This window comes from Antechinus flavipes, chromosome 6 (genome assembly GCF_016432865.1).
Source record: "Antechinus flavipes isolate AdamAnt ecotype Samford, QLD, Australia chromosome 6, AdamAnt_v2, whole genome shotgun sequence".
In the NCBI taxonomy this organism is placed as follows: domain Eukaryota; kingdom Metazoa; phylum Chordata; class Mammalia; order Dasyuromorphia; family Dasyuridae; genus Antechinus; species Antechinus flavipes.
This window is the reverse complement of record NC_067403.1, coordinates 147961136-147983599: the sequence shown is the minus strand read 5'-3', so window position 1 is coordinate 147983599 and position 22464 is coordinate 147961136.

Below are 22464 nucleotides of genomic sequence, written 5' to 3'. Positions count from 1 at the left end.
ATAGCATTATTGCAGCTTTATGTGTAATAAAGCAAAAGATAAGATTGTGTTGCACAATACTAATGCCTGTTAAAAAGGGAGGTCAGAATCAAAATAAATATTATTCCCTCTATACTGAGATGGCTTCACAAATTGCTTACCTTTTTCAAGGTATCCAGCCTGCAAACTATCTATAAAATATTCTGATTTAGAATTGGAACTCAATTAATTGCTTGGAAATTACTTACTAGACTTGTGCCATATAACACTTCATCAGCATCCTTGGAATAGAGGGAAAGAATAATGACATATTTGAAAACTTTCTGAAGCTTTTTATCCTTGTGCAGAATGGAATCTTCAAAAGCATATCCAGAATTCTTATTCCCAGTTTTTGCATATTCCTGAATACCTGAGCATGTGTCTATCTACTCAAGATTCTTGAATTAGATTTTCTTACAATTATTTTCTTTTGGGGAGGGCAGCTATAGTCAGAGAACAGAAGGATATTTACTTTGCTTAAATGTTTGCATTAGTTTTACCTTAGTGATTTAACAGAAGTATTAAGTATAATACTTCACGTAAGTATTCTAATTAAATAGCTTTAAATGGTTGAATTTGACTAGACATTTGTTTGAATAGTTTAATAAAAATTATAAAATCCCCACATTTCAAACTGTTTGGAAGGCTGACATATAAACACAATCACAGATTCAAAGATTGATTTCATGGAAAGAAAATGTCCAGTTTGATCTAATTAGCATATCCCATGTGTATGTCAATCAAACAGTTTTCATTGCTGAATGGCATGAGTCAAAACTTCCAGTTCAGAATTGAAATAATTCATGTATATATCATGCTTCCTTAAAATTTGGCTGATTTCTCTGTTTCTATTCAGGAGAAAAAGGAAAAAAAAGTAAAAGCAAAGGCATGAAAAATTTATTCCATATATTATATACAATTCCTTATTCTTAGAAATAGCATATTTTTTTATTTTGTATCACATAATTCATACTAATTCAATGTGATCTCCCTCCCCCACACATAAATTAAAACTCCTTGGAATGGTGTCATGGTAAATAGTTGACTGACAATGGTTGTCATTGTTCTCAGAGTTAAAATGTTATAGGTAATTTTTTATTTTATTATTTATATACTTTTCCATTAATTGTTTATTCTTAACCTGGATATTTATTCAAACCTAGAAAATTAGTAAGACTAATGTTTAGAAAGATACAAATATAATTACTTATAAAATAAGTATTAATGAAAGTTTTAATTTTTGAAATCAGTTTATTAAATAACTAATGATTGATTAACTCTGAGATTATTTGACTACTTAAGATATCTCTGCAAAGGTATATTAATCACTCTTTAAAATGCACAAACATAATCCTAGATGACTCTAGAGTTTAGAATGATAAGAATAACTATGGAGGAAGCTAGGTGGCATAATAGAAAGAACATCAATCCTGAAGTCAGGAGGACCTGAGTTCAAATCTGGTCTTAGACAATTAACATTTCCTAGCTGTGTGATCCTGGCCAAGTCACTTAACCCCAATTGCATCAGAAAAAAAATAAAATATATATGGGAATGTGTCTAATATCAGTTAGATGGGAGTGGTTTATTGATACACTTCATTGTGGTGCACATTGTTCAAATATATATATATATACATATATATATATATATATACATACACACGTTTATATATAGAGAGATACAGAGAGAGATATAGATAGAGATATTTATGTGTATCTTCTCTTCTTGGTCATTTTGACAAATGAAAACTTTCTATGAATACATGGAATTTTAAGGAAATATGCCTATGTTTTTCTTGTTGTTCTTAAAAAACAAAAAACATAAAATATTAGGATTGGAGTAGAGCTTGTCATATATAGGTTATGTAGTTTAGTGAAAGCCATTGTCAGTACATTAAATAATATGAATCAATGTCCATAATAAAGTGAACTAAAAATATGAGAAATGAACTCAGTAAGCAAACAGTGTTGTTCAAAAACAGCTATAGACAACACACAACTTGGAGATATGCTTTTCAAAAAATGTCTTATGGGGAAAATTAAGGAAGATTACCAAAAAGTAGAGAACACTAGCATATCAATTGATCTAAATGTTTTCTGTCTCTTTTATATAAAATCTATGTAAGAATATTCTATTCATGTTTTGATAAAGATCTTAATAGGTCACATGCATTAATCTATACACATACATAATTTGCTATGTATATACACATTTTATAGATATTCAACATATATTTCATAAAACATACAGAATATGGAATTCTATTGTACTTCTTGTGTGGTAAAAAAAATGAAAAAAAATTGATTTGGTAAAGAAAAATGCCATAATTAAGCTTGTTCTGTGGAACAATATTTCTTTAAAAGTTATCAAAATTTTATGAATTCTTAATATAAAAACAATAGAAACAATACTATTCCATGAATGTCAAGTAAAATAGGGAGTGATATGTTTACCAAAGATGTTAAACTTTGTCATAGAGATTTCCAGTATAGTCTCTCTCTATATAAAGTCCCCCAGGTGCTTCTGAGGTTTTGTGTGTGTGTGTGTGTGTGTGTGTGTGTGTGTGTGTGTGTTAATTTCATTAAGCCAGTAAATATTACAGAACCCTCAAACATGATCAACCAGTCAAGAGTTTCACCTAAACATCTTTAAAACAAAATCAAGCTGATAAATAATGCCTATTTTTCAGGATATGGCATACATGTGGACATATAATCTTTAGAGCTTCTCTTGTCTGTCTCTCTTACACACACACACACACACACACACACACACACACACACAAAATAACACATGCACAGAATATTTATTAATGTCTTGCCTTTCACTAGGAACATAACAGGTTTGATTTTATAATCCCAAAAGGAAAAAAAGTATGTTCATTCCTTCAGTCTGTTTCTTTTTTTTTTAAGTAATGAAAGTAATTGTTTTTACAGAGTCTCATGGTTTAAACAATACTTTAAATACCTTATCTCACAGTTTTCTCATAACAATCCTTTTAGGCAGACAATAAGATATTATCATTCTTATTTAACAGATGAAAAAGCTGAAATTCAGGGAAGTGAAATTGTTCCCTGTTATATAGAAAAAGCATATAAAGGAGAGAACTATCTGCTAACTAAATATATTTCTAATAACCAAGACCCTGAGACCACTACTGCAGATAAACCCTCACAAAATAGAAGTGTCTTAGAGAGAATATTCTCAGGCAACAACATGTTTTAACTTGGAGAATGTCTTTTTATGAGAAATACTACTTTCAGATAAAGATACTACCAAGTAACAAATAATCTAGAGACAAAATCATGGAGAGAGTCTAAGGGATACAGAAGCCATATACACTCTTTTTAATCTTTCTCTTTTATATTTTTTTCTGAAAATGAACAATAAGGAAAGCTCCTAAGCATTATAAATAAGTCTTAGAGATTCAGGGTTGGAAGAAGGGAACTGAGGAAGTCAGAAGGATAGGGTGAGAATAAGGATCTGGGAAAAACTAAAACTAAGAAAAAAAGAGAGATGAAGAAAAATAATGATTGGAGATATATGGTTAGTACTTGGTAGTCTCTTCTAACTCTGAAATTGTAAAAAAAAAATCTGAAATTTCCATTCAAAGTTTAAGAGTCTAAGAATTTGAAGAAAGACCTCTATTCTTTATGGAGTGCTAAATAAGCAGAGAGGTTCCTTCTTTTCATGTTTATCCCTCTAATACAGAATACTTCAATAATATTTAGATCTTGCTACACCAAGTCCCAAAGCTCAGCTTAAGAATGTCAAAGGCATTGAAAGAGTTTTTGAAATGGGCCAATAACCAATGTATTGGTTATTTGAATAATTGCTTCTGTCATTTATAGGACAATTGACAGACATGAAAAATTCTTTATTTTTATTTATTTATTTATTTATTTTTTTGCCAGAACTCCAGTTCCATTTCTTTCAAAGCTTAGGAAATATACAAATATATTCAATAATAATAGATTATACTATGTAATAGTGGGTTCTTCAGGAATCACGAGCCCATATCCCTACTCCTTATTCTGCTTTTTGTCATAAAGTGGTCTCAATCCATGAAGTAGACAAGAAATGCATGTCTTTCCAAGTAAAATCATCAGGCAACTTTTGTGTTCACCAGTGGGTATTAAGATACCCTCTTATACTGAAATGGTGTCTTCCCACAGCACGGAACCCCAAATATTTACAGATTGGAAAGTAAATAAGCATATAGTATATGCTAATTCTTTCCTTATGAATAGTTATTTGTGTTATCACTGTTTAATGAAGTTATGGACTGTGGCCTTTCTCCAAAAGTATAATAATTAGGAATCAATTACACTTCACACTAAAACACTCATTTTGCTGCAAATGTGGGTAATTGGGAAGTAACTATATTGTCATTTTTATGTTCTTTGGCTACATTGAATCACATCATTTTAGTAGCTTTGCTCTGGCAAATTACACATACATTTGTTCATATTAGGTCATGGAATGTGCAGACTCTGTGTGAAATTACTGCTTACTTGGAATTAGCTTGGAAGATAATGTGTAAGTTCATGGAACTAAGCACAGATAGCAAGAGCTTCTCAATTAATTTCCATTTTCAATGCAATTAGTGCCACTTAATAGAATGTGGTGCAGTATTAGCAAATAAATTAAGATACTGGGCAGTTCAAAAAAATTCTGATCTCTAAAATATAAAAGTGCCACAACTAGTCACCTTAATAAAGGAAAATCATTCCCTTAAATGAAAGTAAATTTCTTTACTTTAAAGAATTTCAAGGATTAAGAAATTAAATTGAATATGGGTAGTAGATACAATTTATTGTATATTGCTCCAGAGGTACTTTGATTAACAACCTTTAAAAAAAAAGGATCATATTCTATTAATAAGGGTGCCAAGAATAGACTGTAGAAGGGGAGCAGAGATTCATGTCACAAACTAGCAACCAACAGAGACATAAAAATGATCAATTTTATTTTATTTTTTATATTCATTCATTCATTTTTTTTGGTAAAGGATGCAGATTCTAGGGTCTAAATTTTAGGAAATAAACAAAATATCATTTTCAATTTAATTTGTGATTTTCAACAGTTATTGATGGGAAGAATTAGGATTAAGACAAAGGCAACATTACTGAGAACTCCTTTAGGTGCTTTGGATCTACAGTTTTAGCTTTATTTCTATCAGATGGATAACTAGATTAGGTAGATAGATAGAAAGATAAAAATAAGCATTAGAGATGATATAAATATAATTGGAGAAACCAACCTGGTCTTTAGATTCCACACATTAACTGTTAATATGTCATTCCTTTATTTCTTTCCAGCTTTGTTAGAACTGATAGAGGCATATTTTTTTCCTTAGAATAATTAACTTATTGGGGTGGAGCCAAGATGGCAGAGAGAACACACTGTCTTTTTGACCTCTCCTTTATCCTCAAACTATTTTTTTTTTAACAAAACTCAACCTCGGAATTAGTGCTTGACTGTCAAAATCCAAGAATATTGGGAGTTCAACACATTATCAACAGACGATAATCTCAAAATTCACCAGAAAAGATCTGTTTGTGCTTGCAGGAAGCAACAGAACAGGTCTAGGCCAAATGCAGACACAGGCAAATAGGCAGTGAGAGCTTGGAAACAGCTCACATTGAGCAGACAGGAGGGGAGTAGGGTGTGGTCTTCACTGACTGAAAATCTGCAGAAAGAACTTTACCGCATTTCTGGCTACCTTGCCCTAGCAGCAAGCCAGTAGATCAGCAGAGAAAATAAACACAAAAGGTAAAGATAAAAGCCCAAAATGCTAGAGTCGGGACCTGGCCATACACACCCAACACCAGGAGTTGATTCAGCACAATCTCAGCTCACAATTGCTGATCCTGGCCCAGACTAATTCCCAGTGCAGATGCTAATCCCAGCAAAGCCATTGCTGTTCCACTGCTGCTTCACTGTTGCTTCACTGCTGCTTCCTGTTGTCTGTGGAGGAAACTCAATAATCTCACATTGCCCCCAAAACAGACTGAGGCTTTTTTCTTTTTTGTTAAAATGAGTAAAAACTCAAAGTAAGCTCTAATTATAGATAGCTTCTATACTGAAAGAGAGCAGATTTCAAACCCTGAGGAGAATAAAAACAGTTTGTCTCTAGATCCAAAGGTAAATATGAACTGATCCCCACCACATAAGGCTCTCATAGAAGAAATTAAAACGGTTCTTAATAGAAAGGAAGAAAAATGGGAAAAGGAAAGGAAAGCTTTGCAAGAGGGTCAGGATAAGACATGTAACAACTTACAAGATTGAGTGGAAAAAAAAATCAGCTCCCTGAAAAATAGAATAAGTGAATTGGAAAAAGAAAATAACTCCTTAAAAATAAAATTGGTGAGATGGAAAAAAAAATTCCATAGAAGAAAACAATTCATTTTAAAACTCAATTGGACAATTACAAAAAGAAATAAAAAAGTAAATAAAGAAAATAATTGATTAAAAATCAGAACTGAACAAATGGAAATGAATTACTCAAGGAGACACCAAGAATCAGTCAGGCAAAACCCCCAAAATGAAAAAAAATATATAGAAAAAAAATATTGAACACCTACTTGGGTTTTTTCATAGAACCAACTCTTAGTTTTATTAATTAATTCAATAGGTTTTTTTTTTTAAACTTTCAATTTTATTGATCTCTCCTTTTATTTTTAGGATTTCAAGTTTAGTGTTTGACTGGGGGTTTTTAATTTGTTTCTTTTCTAGCATTTTTAGTTGCAAGCCCAATTTGTTGACCTTTTCTTTTTCTATTTTATGCAAATAGGCCTCTAGAGACATGAAATTTTCCCTTATTACCGTTTTGGGAGCATCCCACACATTTTGGTATGACATCTCATTACTGTCATTTTCTTGGGTGAAGGTGTTAATTATGTCTATGATTTGCTGTTTCACCCAATCATTCTTTAGTATGAGATTATTTAGTTTCCAATTATTTTTTGGTCTATTTTCCCCTGGATTTTTATTGAATGTAATTTTTATTGCATTGTGGTGTGAAAAGGAAGCATTTGCTATTTCTGCCTTACTGCATTTGAGTTTGAGGTTTTTATGTCCTAATATATGGTCAATTTTTGTATAGGTTCCATGAACTGCTGAGAAGAAAGTGGACTCCTTTCTGTCTCAATTTAGTAAATCTGATTTTAAAAAAGGAAAGAGGAAAATCAAATTGTTAGTCTTAAACATGAAAAGAGAGAACTCACCACTAATGAAGAGGAAACCAGAGCAATAATTAGGAGTGACTTTGCCCAACTTTATGCCAATAAATTCAACAACTTAAATGAAATGGAAGATTATCTTCAAAATATAGCTTATCCAGATTAACAAAGGAGGAAGTAAATTGAGTAAACAGTTCCATTTTAGAAAAAAGAAATAGAACAAACTATTAATTAACTCCTTAAGAAAAAAATCCCCAGGACCAGATGGATTTACATGTGAATTCTACCAAACATTTAAAGAACAATTGGCCCCAATACTATATAAACTATTTGATAAAATAGGCAATGAAGGAGCCCTACCAAATTCCTTTTATGACACAATTATGGTACTGATACCTAAACCAGGTAGGTTGAAAACAGAGAAAGAAAATTATAGACCAATCTCCCTAATAAATATTGATGTTAAAATCTTAAATAAAATATTAGCAAAAAATTACAAAAAATCATCCCCAGGATAATACATTATGAACAAGGAGTTGTTCATACCAGGAATGCAGGGCTGGTTCAATATTAGGAAAACTATTAACATAATTGACTATATCACTAACCAAATTAATCAAAACCATATAATCATCTCAATAGATGCAGAAAAAGCATTTGATAAAATCCAACATCCATTTCTAATAAAAACATTTGAGAGTATAGGAATAAATGGACTTTTCCAACAGGATGATTTCAGAAAGGCCTGGAGAGACTTACATGAACTGATGCTAAGTGAAATGAGCAGAACCAGGTGATCATTACATAGTTCAACAACAATACTGTATGAGGATGAATTCTTATGGAAATGGATATCTTCGATAAAGAGAAAAACTAATTCAGTTCCAACTGATCTATGATGGACAGAACCTGCTACATTCTGAGAAGGAACACTGAGAAATGAGTGTAAACTGTTTGTATTTTTGTTTTTCTGCCTAGGTGATTTTACATTCTGAATCCAATTCTTCCTGTGCAACAAGAGAACTGTTCAGTTCTGCACACATATATTGTATCTAGGATATACGATATTGGGGAAGGAGTGGAGGGAGAGAAGGGAAAAACTGGAACAGAAGTGAGTGCAAGGAATAATGTTGTAAAAAAATTACCCATGCATATGTACTGTCAACAAAAAGTTATAATTATTAAAAAAAAATACCTACTTGGGAAAACAACAGACCTGGAAAATAGATCTAGAAGAGATAATCTAAGGATTATTGGACTCCCTGAAAATCATGATGATACAAAAGGGCATAGACACTATTTTTTAGGAAATCATCAAAGAGAACTGCTCAGATGTTATAGAAACAGAAGGTAAAATAAACATGGAAAGAATTCATCTATCACCTACTAAAAGAGATCCCAAAATCAAAACTCCAAGAAATATTTTGGTAAATTCCAGAACTATCAGACCAAGTCAAAATACTACAAGCAGCAAGAAAAAAACAATTCAAATACCGAGGAGTCACAATAAGGATTAGGCAGAAATACTAAATGCATCTTTTTCAGATCACAATGAAATAAAAATTACTCAATAAAATACCAGGGGAAAATAGATTAAAAGATAATTGGAAACTAAATAATTTCATCCTAAACAATGATTGGGTGAAACAGCAAATCATAGACACAATTAATAATTTCACCCAAGAGAATGACAATAATTAGACAACATACCAAAATGTGTATGATACAGCCAAAGTGGTAATAAGGGGAAATAGAGGCCTACTTGCATAAAATAGAGAAAGAGAAAATCAATAAATTAGGCTTGCAACTAAAAAAGCTAGAAAAAGAGCAAATTAAAACCCCCCAATCAAACACTAAAACTTGAAATTCTAAAAAGAAAAAGAAAAAAATAAAATTGAATGTAAAAAAATTAATTAATAAATAAAACTAAGAGGTGGTTCTATGAAAAATAGATAAACTCTTGCTAAATTTGATTAGAAAAAGGAAAGAGGAAAATCAAATTCTTAGTCTTAAAAATGAAAAGAAAGAACTTGACACTAATAAAGAGGAAATTAGAGTAATAATTAGGAGTTATTTTGCCCAAATTTATGCCCATAAATTTAATAACTTAAATGAAATGGATGAATACCTTCAAGAATATAGGTTGCCTAGATTAACAGAGGAAGAAGTAAATTGGTTAAATAATCCCATTTTAGAAAAAGAAGTAGAACAAGCTAGTAATCAACTCCCTAAGAAAAAAATCCCCAGGACCAGACGGATTTACATGTGAATTCTACTAAACATTTAAAGAACAATTAGCCCCAATTTTATATAAACTATTTGAAAAAATAGGGATTGAAGGAGTCCTACTAAGTTCCTTTTAAGACATAGAAATGGTACTGATACCTAAACCAGGTAGGACGAAAACAGAGAAAAAAAAATAAACCTATCTCTTTAATGAATATTGATGCAAAAATTTTAAATAAAATATTAGCAAAAAGATTATTGACAATCATCTTCAGGATAATACACCATGACCAAGTAGGATTTATACTAGGAATGCAGGGCTGGTTCAATATTAGGAAAACTATTAACATAATTGACTATATCAATAACCAAATTAACAAAAATCATATGATCATCTCAATAGATGCAGAAAAAGCATTTGATAAAACCCAACACCCATTCCTATTAAAAACACTAGAGAGTATAGGAATAAATAGACTTTTTTTCTTAAAATAGCCAGTATAATCTATTTAAAACAATCAGTAAGCATCATATGTAATGGTGATAAACTGGAACCATTTCCAATAAAATCAGGAGTGAAACAAGGTTGTCCACTATTACCATTACTATTCTGTATTATATTAGAAATTCTAGGTTTGGCAATAAGGGATGAAAAAGAGATTAAAGGAATTAGAGTAGGTAATGAGGAAACTAAATTATCCTTCTTTGTAGATGATATGATGGTATACTTAGAGAATCCCAGAGATTCTACTAAAAAGTTATTAGAAATAATCAACAACTTTAGCAAAGTTGTAGGATAAAAAAATAAACCCACATAAATTCTCAGCATTTTTGTACATCACTAACAAAATCCATCAGCAAGAGATACAAAGAAAATTCCATTTAAAATAACTGTCCATAGTATAAAATATTTGGAAATCTATATGCCAAAGGAAAGTCAGAACTATATGAGCTAAAGTACAAAACACTTTTCACACAAGTAAAGTCAGATCTAAACAATTGGGAAATTATTAAGTGCTCTTGCATAGATAAAGCTAATATAATATAGATAACAGTACTCCCTAAACTAATTTATTTGGTGCTATACCAATCAGATTCCCAAAAAACTATTTTAATGACTAGAAAAAATTACAATAAGATTCACTTAGGAGAACAATAGGTCAAAAATCTGAAGGGAAGTAGTGGAAAAAATCAAATGAAAGTGGCCTAGCTGTACCAGATCTAAAACTATATTATAAAGCAGCAGTCACCAAGACCATTTGGTATTGACTAAGAAATAAAATAGTTGATCAATAGAATAGGTTAGGTTCACAGGACAAAATATTCAATAACTATAGCAATTTAATGTTTGACAAACCCCAAAACCTCAGCTTTTGGGAAAAGAATTTACTTTTTGACAAAAACTGCTGGGAAAATTGGAAATTAGTATGGCAGAAACTAGGCAATGACCCACACTTAACACCATATACCAAGACAAAATCAATATAGGTTCATGATTTAGGCATAAAGAATGAGATTATAAATAAATAGAAGAACATAGGATAATTTATCTCTCAGACCTATGGAAGAGGAAGGAATGTGTGACCAAAGAAGAGTCAGAGATCTTTATTGATCACAAAATAGAAAATTTTGATTATATTAAGTTAAAAATGTTTTGTGTAAACAAAACTAATGCAGATAAGATTAGAATGGAAGACATAAACTGGGAAAACTTTTTTTTACAGTTAAAGGTTCTGATAAAGGCCTCATTTCCAAAATATATAGATAATTGACTCTTAATTTATAAAAAAATCAACATTTTCCAATTGATAAATGATGAAAGGATATGAACAGACAATTTTCAGATGATTAAATTGAAACTATTTCTACTCACATGAAAAGCTGTTCCCAATCATTATTGATCAGAGAAATGCAAGATTACTTGCATTTGATTTCTCTGTTATGTTACTGCATACCTGCTAGATTGTCTGAGATGACAGGAAAAGATAATGGCTGATGTTGGAGGGGATGTGAGAAAACTGGGACACTGTTGCATTGTTGGTGGAGTTGTGAATGGATCCAACCATTCTGGAGAGCAATTTGGAACTATACTCAAAATGCCTTTAAGTAATATCATAATACTATTCCTAAAGCAGTAGCATCAACAAAAGAATGGGGTGAAATAATTTTCTAGCCAAAGATAGCGTATAAAATCAACAAGAATGGTAAGTCATACCTGTAAGTCAAACTGTGCATACCCTTTGATCCAGAAGTGTTACTACTGTGCTTATATCCCAAAGAGATATTAAAGAAGGGAAAGGGACCTGTATGTGCAAAAAATATTTTTGGCAACTCTTTTGGCTAGAAACTGGAAATTGAATGAATACCCATCACTTGGAAAATGCTGAGTAAATTATGGTATATGAATGTTATAGGATATTAATTTTCTGTAAAAAATGACCAACAGGATGAATACAGAGAGGTTTGGAAAGACTTACATGAACTGATGCTAAATGAAATGAGCAGAACCAGGAGATCATTATACACTTCAACAATAATACTATATGCGGATCAATTCTGATGGAAATGGCTATTTTCAGCAATAAGAGGGTCCAAAGCAGTTACAATTGATCAGCAATGAACAGAATCAGGTACTCCCATTGAAAGAACACTGGGAAATGAGTGTGGACCACAATATAGTGTTTGCCCTCTTTCTGTTGTTGTTTGTTTGCATTTTTGTTTTTCTTCCCAGGTTATTTTTATCTTCTTTCTAAATCTGATTTTTCTTGTGCAACAAGAGAACTGTATACAAATGTATACTTATATTGCATTTAAGATATACTTTAACATATTTAACATGTATGGGACTGCCTGCCATCTAGGACAGGAGGTGGAAGTAAAGAGGGGAAAAGTTGGAACAGAAGTTTTTGCAAGGATTAATGTTGAAAAATTACTCATGCATATGCTTTGTCAATAAATAGCTATAATAATAATAATAAAAATAAATAAAATAGAATAATTTACTTTTTTCTTTTTTTAAATTTTAGTAGCATTTTTATTTACAAGTTATATGCATAAGTAATGTTACAGCATTGACAATTGCCAAACCTTTTGTTCCAATTTTTCCCCTCCTTTCCCCCACCCCCTTTTCTAGATGGCAGGATGACCAATGCATGTTAAATATATTAAAGTATAAATTAAATACAAAATAAGTATACATGTCCAAATCGTTATTTTGCTGTACAAAAAGAATTGGACTCTGGAATATTGTTCTGTTAGCTTGTGAAGGAAATCCAAAATGCCAGTAGGCAAAAATATAGGGATTGGAAATTCAGTGTAATAGTTCTTAGTCATCTCCCAGATTTCTTTCTCTGGGTGTAGCTGGTTCAGTTCATTATTGCTCCATTGGAACTGATTTGGTTCATCTCATTGCTGAGGATGGCCAGGTCCATCAGAATTGGTCATCATATAGTATTGTTGTTGAAGTATATAATGATCTCCTGGTCCTGCTCATTTTACTCAGCATCAGTTCATGTAAGTCTCTCCAGGCCTTTCTGAAATCATCCTGCTGGTCATTTCTTACAGAACAATAATATTCCATAATATTCATATACCACAATTTACCCAGCTATTCTCCAATTGATGGGCATCCAGTCAGTTTCCAGTTTCTAGCCACTACAAACAGGGCTGCCACAAACATTCTCGCACATACAGTTCCCTTTCCCTTCTTTAAGATCTCTTTGGGATATAAGCTCAGTAGTAACACTGCTGAGTCAAAAGGTATGCACAGTTTGATAATTAACTTATTTCTACAGTAAAGACAAATGTTAAGTAAAATGCAATTCTCCTTTAGAATTGAATTTGTGTTTACTTTAAGAGCATGATATGATTACATACTCAGTTATTACTTTCTTTTGAGAGAATTCATTATATCATTTCACATTCATCTATTTTCCCCTTTTGTTTATAAAATGTATTATTCTTTTTTTGTTACAATAAATCTAGTGGTCAAACCTTCCTATGGTCTGTAATTTAAGTTCCTTTACTGAGAGTAGGAATGGATTCTACACTGTTGTATTTTCTTTTGAGAGGTTTGCCTAATTAAATATTGAAGTGTAGTTAGTGCTATAGTACAGAGCAATCCCACCTTCTAAGGAGACTCATTAGCAACATGATGTTGTAATTCAGAGTTTTTTCTCTCCTTCCTCATTCAATATTTTCCATGACATTCTTGACGTTTTTGAGCTAATACAAATTCCTCTCACTCATAATAGAGGCCTTTCTAATTGAAGGGACTACATTTCTCATGAGGCTTCAGGCTTTAAGGATGGACCTGACTAATATCCCACAACAAAAATCTTATGAGACGGTGTCTTTGTGCTTAGGTTCTTATCCTAGAATAAAGAGACAGAAATTCTGGGAGACAGAGATGGAATAAGCTATTAAGTATCCATGTAGAGAAAATTCTGTGTCAAATATTTGGAGTCCTAGAGTATTGGTGAGCTAACAAGGGTGGTGAGATGAATTAGTGCAATCTGATGTCATGGGTGGTAGTCTATTAATTAGGAAAGCCTTTGTTAAGGGTTTCATTCACTTTCCTCTATTGTCGGTGATTAGAGTGGAAAAAATCCTAGGAAACTGAGACCATATAAAGAGAGATGACAGGGCCCAGTGCAAGAGTGAGTCCTGAAATATGAGTGCACCTTGAATGGCTTAATCTTCACAGCCCTCAGTCTGATTTGACAATTTGCAACTGCATCCTAGTCTGGTAATTTTGAATATACTTCTATCTCAGAGAATACTTGTTAATAATATTGTCTTTAAGGAGTTATTATAGATAATATATAGCATATATAATACATAACATGTTTATATATACGTATATACTATATGCATAAGTATTAAATATAAGAAATGTATAAGAAATGTTCCTACTCCTGACATTAATTGTTTGGTTGAACCATGTATTAATTACAACTTTAAATACAATATTGTACAATGAAAAATAATGTATTGTGCTATATTCACTATTGTAAGAATTGTTTTCCTTTGTATTTAACTATTGAGTCAGTAAATATTGTTGATCCTTCCTCAAAAGTATAATTATATCAGAGGACACAGACAAAATGGTGGAAAAAAAGACAGCAGCTCAGCTGAGCTCTTCTCAAAACCCCTCAAAATGCCTTTAAGTAAACTATTCCTAAAGCAGTAGCATCCACAAAAAATGGGGTGAAATAATTTTCTAGCTAAAGGTAACATATAAAATCAGCAAGAAAGGTAACTCATACCTGCGTGACAATGAAACACAGCACAGTGCCAGAACAGACCTAGTGTCAGTAAAATAGGAGCAGTCCTTGGGAGCCACTGAATCAGCATCATCAGCAGTTGCTTCTACAGCTCTCAGTCTATAAATAGCAAAGTTGTACAATTGGTCAAAAAAGAGATTTTGGAGATCTCTTTGCTAACACTAAGGCAGAAGTCTATTTCTTTGCTCAAACTTGGTTCAGGAATGTAGTCCTGGATGGGTCCCAGGGTGAGGAAGAGTATTAGCATACCAAAACTGGTGGCCATAAGCAAAGACTTTCCTCACAGTTTTCAAGACAGAGAAGAGTATTTTTGGTCACTTACAGACCAGAGCACAGACCAGGAGAATATTAAACAATTCACTTTAGATCATACCACATTGGATGAAATGAAAAGTTATAGTCCTTACAAGTATCTCTGAAAATAGTTACACAAAATCCCTGAATTTTGGGACTATGCACCCTACATCCTCAAAGTGGATCCCTACTTTAAGAAAGACTTAAAAATCAAGAAATAGGCTGCAAAATTAAACAAACATCAGAAAAAATATATTCTGATCATATACAATTATGATGGTGACAAAGATAAAAACATGCACTCAGAAGATAATAAAATCAAAACTCTTACATACAAAGTTTCAAGAATAATATGAATTGAGCTCAGATCATGGAAGAACTCAAATTTTTTTGAATATTATTTGCTCCTAAGGTAGGAGGAGTACTGTCTAAGGCATCTCATGCCAGTTGCTGCAGGCTCTTGCTGTTTACCTGGTGTTGCACTGATGTTGCACTGAATGGAGGCCCCTTGTGTCTGGAGCTACTATGGATGGGAAGTTCCAAGCACTAGTGGAGGCCATAGGGTTCTAGCAGCTTTCCTGGTACTGAGCTGGGGTCTAGTGGTAATTTCTTGTGGGTGCTGAAGTTCAGTAGGTCTTTCTACAGTTACCCTGGGATACACTGAAACATGTGAAAGTCTGGATGGTAGAAGGTACCTGTTTCCCTAGGGCTATACCGAAGCAGGTGCTGGTTCCCAGTGCTGGGATCTGCTGGCTGTCCTGTTTATGCTAAAGCATGGGGGGGTGGGTTCAAATGTTACTATTTGCCTCCTCCAATACACAGAGATTCAGGATCTCCTGATGATTTGCTGAAGTAGGTATAGCCTATAGCTCATTGGGAAGCTTTCTGTTCTGGATTCCACCCACTTTTTACCTAAGTGAGACAGAGCCCTCCTATTTATCTTCCAAGTTTCCTGGGCTAGATGATTGTTTCACTCTATCTCCTGTTAAAGGATATGTCTTGGGATTCTATTTTATGGTTGTCTTCAGGGGAACTTGGAGAGTTAGAGCAATTCATTGTTTACTCTTCCATGTTGTCTCCTGGAAGTAATGTCTTCTGAAAAAAAAAATTTAACAATTGTTTTTAAAACTTAGAGTTCCAAATTAAAACAGCTCTGAGATACTACCTCACAGCTATCAGATTGATTGATATGACAAAAAAGAAAGTGATAAATGTTGAACAGGATGTGGTAAAATTAACACACAGATGCAGTGTTGGTGGAATTGTGAACTGATTCAACCATTCTGGAGAGCAATTTGTTGTCTGAAAGGCAACTAAATTGTGTATGCCCTTTGATTCAACACCAGCATCACTATGCCTATATTCCAAAGAAATCATTTAAAAAGAGCAAAGAACTGTCATGTGCAAAAATATTGATAGCTCTGCCTTTCATGGTGACATTTATTGGAAATTGAGGAGAAACTCATTATGGGATTGCTGAACAAGATTTTGTATATGAATTTAATGGTACATTTTCAGTAAGAAATAATCCAAAGGCAGATTTCAAAAAAAAATGGAAATACTTGCACAAAATGATGCAAAGTGGAACGGGCTGAACTAAGAAAACATTATACACACTATCAGTAACATTGTATGATGCTCAATTCTGAATGACTCAGCTCCTCTTAATAGCACAATGATTCCATACATTGTACAAAAGACTAAGAAAATGCTGTCCATATTCAGATAAAGAACTGATGGATTGAGAATGCAGATTGAAGCATATTTTTTTCCACTTAATTTATTCTTTCTTGTGATTTTTTTCTCCTTTTCTTCTTTCAAAAATAACTAATATGGAAATATGTTTTACATGATAGCACTTGAATACACTATGTCAAATTGCCTACCATCTTCAGAAAAGGGGAGGGGAGGGAGGATGAAAACATTGGTTTTCAAAGTCCTGCAAAAGTAAATGCTATGATGAATATGGAAATATATTTAAAAGAATTGTGCACATATATCAGATTGCTTTGCTGTTTGAGAGAGGGAGGAATGGGTAGAGCAGGAGAAAAATTTGGAATACAAGGTTTCACAAAGGTGAATGTTAAAAAATATCTTTGCAAGTATTTAGAAAAATAAAATAGCATAAAAACAAATGCTAAAAATTTTCTTGACACATTACTAGGGAAATGTATTATCTAATAAAATAAAATGCTAAGGTGTTTAACATAAAAATACAAGAACGTTAGAGTTTAAAATTACAATGAATTGTTTAAAATTTTTTGCATATAACTGATGAAAATAAAATACTAAATAAATTTAAAATTATATATTGTTATGTATTAATTCAAATAATAGAGAAGAGGGGCACTATTTTTACTTACAAAGTAAAAAGTGTTCATACTTTATATTTATCTTCCAATAAATAAACCATTAGGCATTTATTGAATTTCTATTATTTGCCATACACCTTGATAGGGAATGATAGACATACAAATTTAGCATAGTTCCTGTATTCAAGTAGTTTGTTTACTATATTTACAGCTGTACGACCTTAACCAATGTTTGCTTCAGTTTTCTCATCTGAAAAATATGAATAGTACCTACTTCCAGGATTATGTTAAGGATCAAAAAAGACATTTGTAAAGCATTTAGCACAATGAATGGGATATTGTAGAAGCTGTATAAAAATTAATACTTTTATGACTATTACTATTGTTGCTGCTGCTGTTGCTCCTGATTTTGCTGCTGCTGCAATACAATATATTGACAGATAACCGAGCACTAGAATGAGATAAAGAAACAGAACTATAATTTCAGGAGTAGAGGGAACTCCCTCACAACGAAACTCCAATTCAAATTGGCACCTTCTCTGCAAATTATTGTCCCCAAGAGTTAGTTTCTAGAACTTTGATGTTAACGGAATTGTCCAGGAACCCAGCATCATTACTTATCAGAGACAGGACTTCAACCCATCTCTCTATCCACTATGTCATGTTGCCTTGCAGTACAGGATATATGTGACTCCCCTTCTGGATTTATTCTCTCATCCCCTTCTCCCACTTGAACTGGAAGGTAAAAAGCCTCAGAAAATGATAACATGTTCTACCCTTCAAAATTCTAAAAATAATCCAGATGCTGTTTCAAATGCTATTATTATCATTATATTTATATCATAAAATGCTATTTTACTGTATTTAATGTCTTCCCTTCAGTATGAATGTCAGCCAGACATAAAATAGCTTTTATGAAAAATTATATTACTGATAAGATATAACAAAAAGGAAGTTACAAAAAGATTTACCCCCAAATGGAATATGCTCTCCTCTTGAATACATAAAGTCCCTTTGGGGAAAGAGACTTTAACATCAATGACCAAAGGAATGCTGCATGCATATATTTAAAAATATGGGACCAAGGAATACCTTACAACTCCTGTTAAGCTCTTTTCTTTTTTCTCAGATTTCCAATCAAGTTCATTTCTAAGTATGGTGTTGTGGAGAGATAATGCATTGCCTCAGAAAATCAGCATGCTTCCTTGCTGGATGTGTTAGCTGTTCCATCAGTCCGATTCTGTGATGGCCTAAGGAAAAAAAATAAAATAATATATAACCTACAAGTAACTTAGTGATTAATCTCTCTGAACTGGAAAGACTGATCATAGAACAAAAACCTTCACAGTTTTCTTAGCCGTTATACTCCCTTATACTCCTCAGATGTAGTTTGAGCCATTGACAATGGTTTCCTTGTTCCTCAATAATGACACTCACAGCTACCACCTGAGCTGTTTGCTATGCCTGGAATTCTTTCCCTTCTCATCTGTTACTTCTGGTTTCCTCCATGTATCCACTAAACTTTTTCCTAGAAACCTCTCCTAATGTCCCTTAATTCTAGTCTCTTCTTTCTAATGAATATCTTCAATTTGCCTTTTACAAGGCAAATTGTTTGTACATAGTTGTTTGCATGTTGATCCTGCCTTTAAATTCTTAGAGAGTTTAATGAGCTACTGGAGGGGATTATTTTTTGTCTTTTTTTCATGTGAGTTAACACAGTCCCAGAAAGATTTAGGCACTTAATTTGTGGATTAACAACCAAATCTGCTCCCACTCCACTCCTTTTGGAACTAAAGAAACAGACCCGAGAAACTTAAATTACTTGCTTAAAGTTAAGTAAAGAATGTTAAAAATAAAAATTGAATTTAAACCAAACTTTAGAAAGAGTGCTCTTTCAACCATTGCAATCAAATCATGATTTGCATAAACACAGACAAAACATGAATTAAAAGTACATGTTTACTAGAGTGAAGTTTTTAGTGGGCTAGATATAGCATAGGTATTTAATGCAAAAAGAAGCATGGGAAGATATATGAACTTATACAAAGTGAAGTAGAAGAAACAGTAATAATATATTCAGTGAAAAGAAAATAATACTATAGGGGAAAATTGCTTAGTTTTGTCATCAAAAGACTAGTTCAAATGGTGACTCCTAATTTATATCTGCCTGACTTTGTGCCTCAAATATAAAAAGAGGGGGTTGAAATAGATTGTCTTTGAGGTCTTTTACAGCTCTATATTTGTGATCTCAAGATCCTAAAACAAATGAAAATAGAAAGAACAATAATTATCCAAAATTGAAACTGGAAACCCTGCAATTATAATGATCAAACTCAGCTTAGAAGAATAAAAGGGAAATGTACCTCTCTCCTTTTCCTTAAAAATATTTTAATTTAGGGAATGAAATAAACATTTTTCTAAGAGTGCAATAAAAAGATGATCATAGATGAAACTACAAACCCACTTTATACATCTTGCTATCCCTTTCAAATGTATAACAAAATTATGCTGTAAATTTTTTCTTATTTTTTCTTCCCACCTCCCCCCTTAAAGAACACAAATTATTAGCCAAAAATTATAAACATTCTATACATATTTTTATCTGTCTCTTCTTTCTCTTGATTCAGATAACATCTTTCTTCATATATCTTAATATATTTCATATGTTAAATCTTTGAAAAGCATATGAGGCATTTAATCTTGTTATGTTGTTTACTTTTACTGAACTTTTGCTCTCCTCTATTTTATTTGATTGCCTATCTTATTATCCATTTTGCTAGAATAGAGGACTCTCTGAGAAGGGGAGGATGAGGAATATATTTGGAAATTAAGATAATATAAAATACATTAATAAAATTTGTAAAACAATGATCCTTTAGAGAGGATCAATCACAACAGAATTATTAGAACAAGTTTTTAGAAAAAAAAAACAGAACTTAAAGAATGCATTGGACTAAACAGTGAAGAAAACATTTGACTTAGAACTGAAAGTTTTTAGGACTAATATGAAGGGAAAGTATATAAGCAGGAACTAAAACTTTAGAGATTTTAAAGACAATGACATTTAGTTTTGTGACAGAAAATGAGAAGGCAAGAACAGTTTTTGAGTTGGATAATGATGTCCAAGGAAGATGAGTCTAGAATGAAAAAAGAATGGAGGATGAGGGAAGATCAGTATCTGAAAAAAGGTGGTTTTAATACAAACTTGAGACAATAAGGGTATGGAATAGTGAAGATAAGGAGAAAACAATATTATCTTTAAGAGACAACCCACAGAGGAATTTCATATTATGTATTAATGATTTTAAAATGGGAGATGAAAACACACAGAATTTTGCTTGTGTAAGTGGGGGAGATTATGCAATTTTTTTTGATATACTGCAACTAACAAAGAGAAAGCTAAGTTGAGAATGGTCAGGGCTTCTTGATTGAAAAAAAAAAAAAAACGATTGTGAATGGTGGCCCCTTGGAAATGCCTTTAATGCTACTGGGATATGGGGATCCTGATATGAAAGGAATTATTTACTAAAAAAGAAGGTACAGTAAAAGAGTAAATTAATATACTCTTAGTTGAAGTTATTAACATACAGAAATAGCTACTATCTTCCCCATCTCTGTTATTCTAAATTTTTTGAAAGTGAGGTTAATCCAATAGCAAGTGAATAATGTAATTTCTATTAAAAATGATAAACACCAGAATATTTGCTAGTAACAAGCATTTTTATCCTATTACAAACAGTATTTACTTAGTAGTCTGATATTTATATTAGAGATCACATATGTTGAATCATATAAAGCAGAAGTTCTTAAATTTTTTGTGTCTTGGGACCTTTTTAAAGTGTAGTGAGTAGTTTTTCTTGGGACATTATTCTTTTCTGAATAATTATTTTAAGTGTTCAAAATAAAATATATGCACTGCAAAATAAACCAATTGCAAAATAAAGTTATCGTTTCCCCTATTTAAAAAATAAAACCTTTTACAGAGTTTAAGGACCCAAATTACAAATCCCTATTATGGCGCATGATAATAGCAATTAATAGCATTTTTAAATTAAACAATCAATAAATAAACATTGTCTGTTATGTTCCACCCACTATATTGTGTGCTAGGTATACAATCAATGAGATTACAATCTAAAGTAGGAAACTAAATGAAAACCAATATATACAAAACAAGTAATGTACAAGATGAGTAAAAATTATAATAACTACCAGTGGGGAAACAATAGAATAAAATGAAGTAGGAATAGGCTTCCAGTAAAAGATGGATTTTAGTTATGTCTTAAAAGGAAGCCAAGGAGGCCAAATATGTGATATAGAAGAGGGAGAGCATTGTAATTCACATCCAGAAAAAAAAAGCTCAGAGCATCTTGTTCTTGGAACTGTCAGGAGAGCAGTGTTGCTGAATGGAAGGATACAAGGTAAGAACAGGTTGATTATAAAGGGCTAAGAAAGTCAAAGAGAATATTTTGTGTTTGCTTCAAGAAGCAATAGGAAGTCACAGGAGTTTATTAAGCAGGGGAATCATGGGGTCAGATCCGTGCTTTAGGAAAATCACTTTTTTCAATTAATGAAGGATAGATTGGAGTGAGGAGTGACTTCAGGCAGGCAGACCCATGAACAGGCTAATAGATGTGAGATGCATAATGTTTAGAGAGTTAACCTTAGAGTCAGGAAGATAGGAATTCAAGTTCAAACTTTAATTTTTTTTTGGCTATATGACAACTTACTAAAAGTATATGCGAACTGTATAAAGCCAATCTATATTAGTAAAAAGAGTTTTCTCTAATGATGAAACCATAGGTGAGACAAAAATAAAAACAAAACAACAAAACAAAACAAAAACTCTAATGAAGTCATGTCTTTTATGATTCAAATCAGTGACCTTTTAAGCACAACTTTAATAAAAACCACACTCTGAATTGTACCACACTCTAAATTGTACTTTATTTTAAAATGAAGCCATTTTCAATTTTCCTTAACTTTTTGTTTATGATTTTTAAAGTACATCCTTTTCTTAATTATTTTGGTTTCAGATTCTTCTCTTAATTGTGTAATCAGTGATCAAGTGTACCATGCTTTTAGAAGTTTAATGTTTATACCGTATTTGTACTGCCTCATTTGGTGGGCTAGTCTGAGTGTGG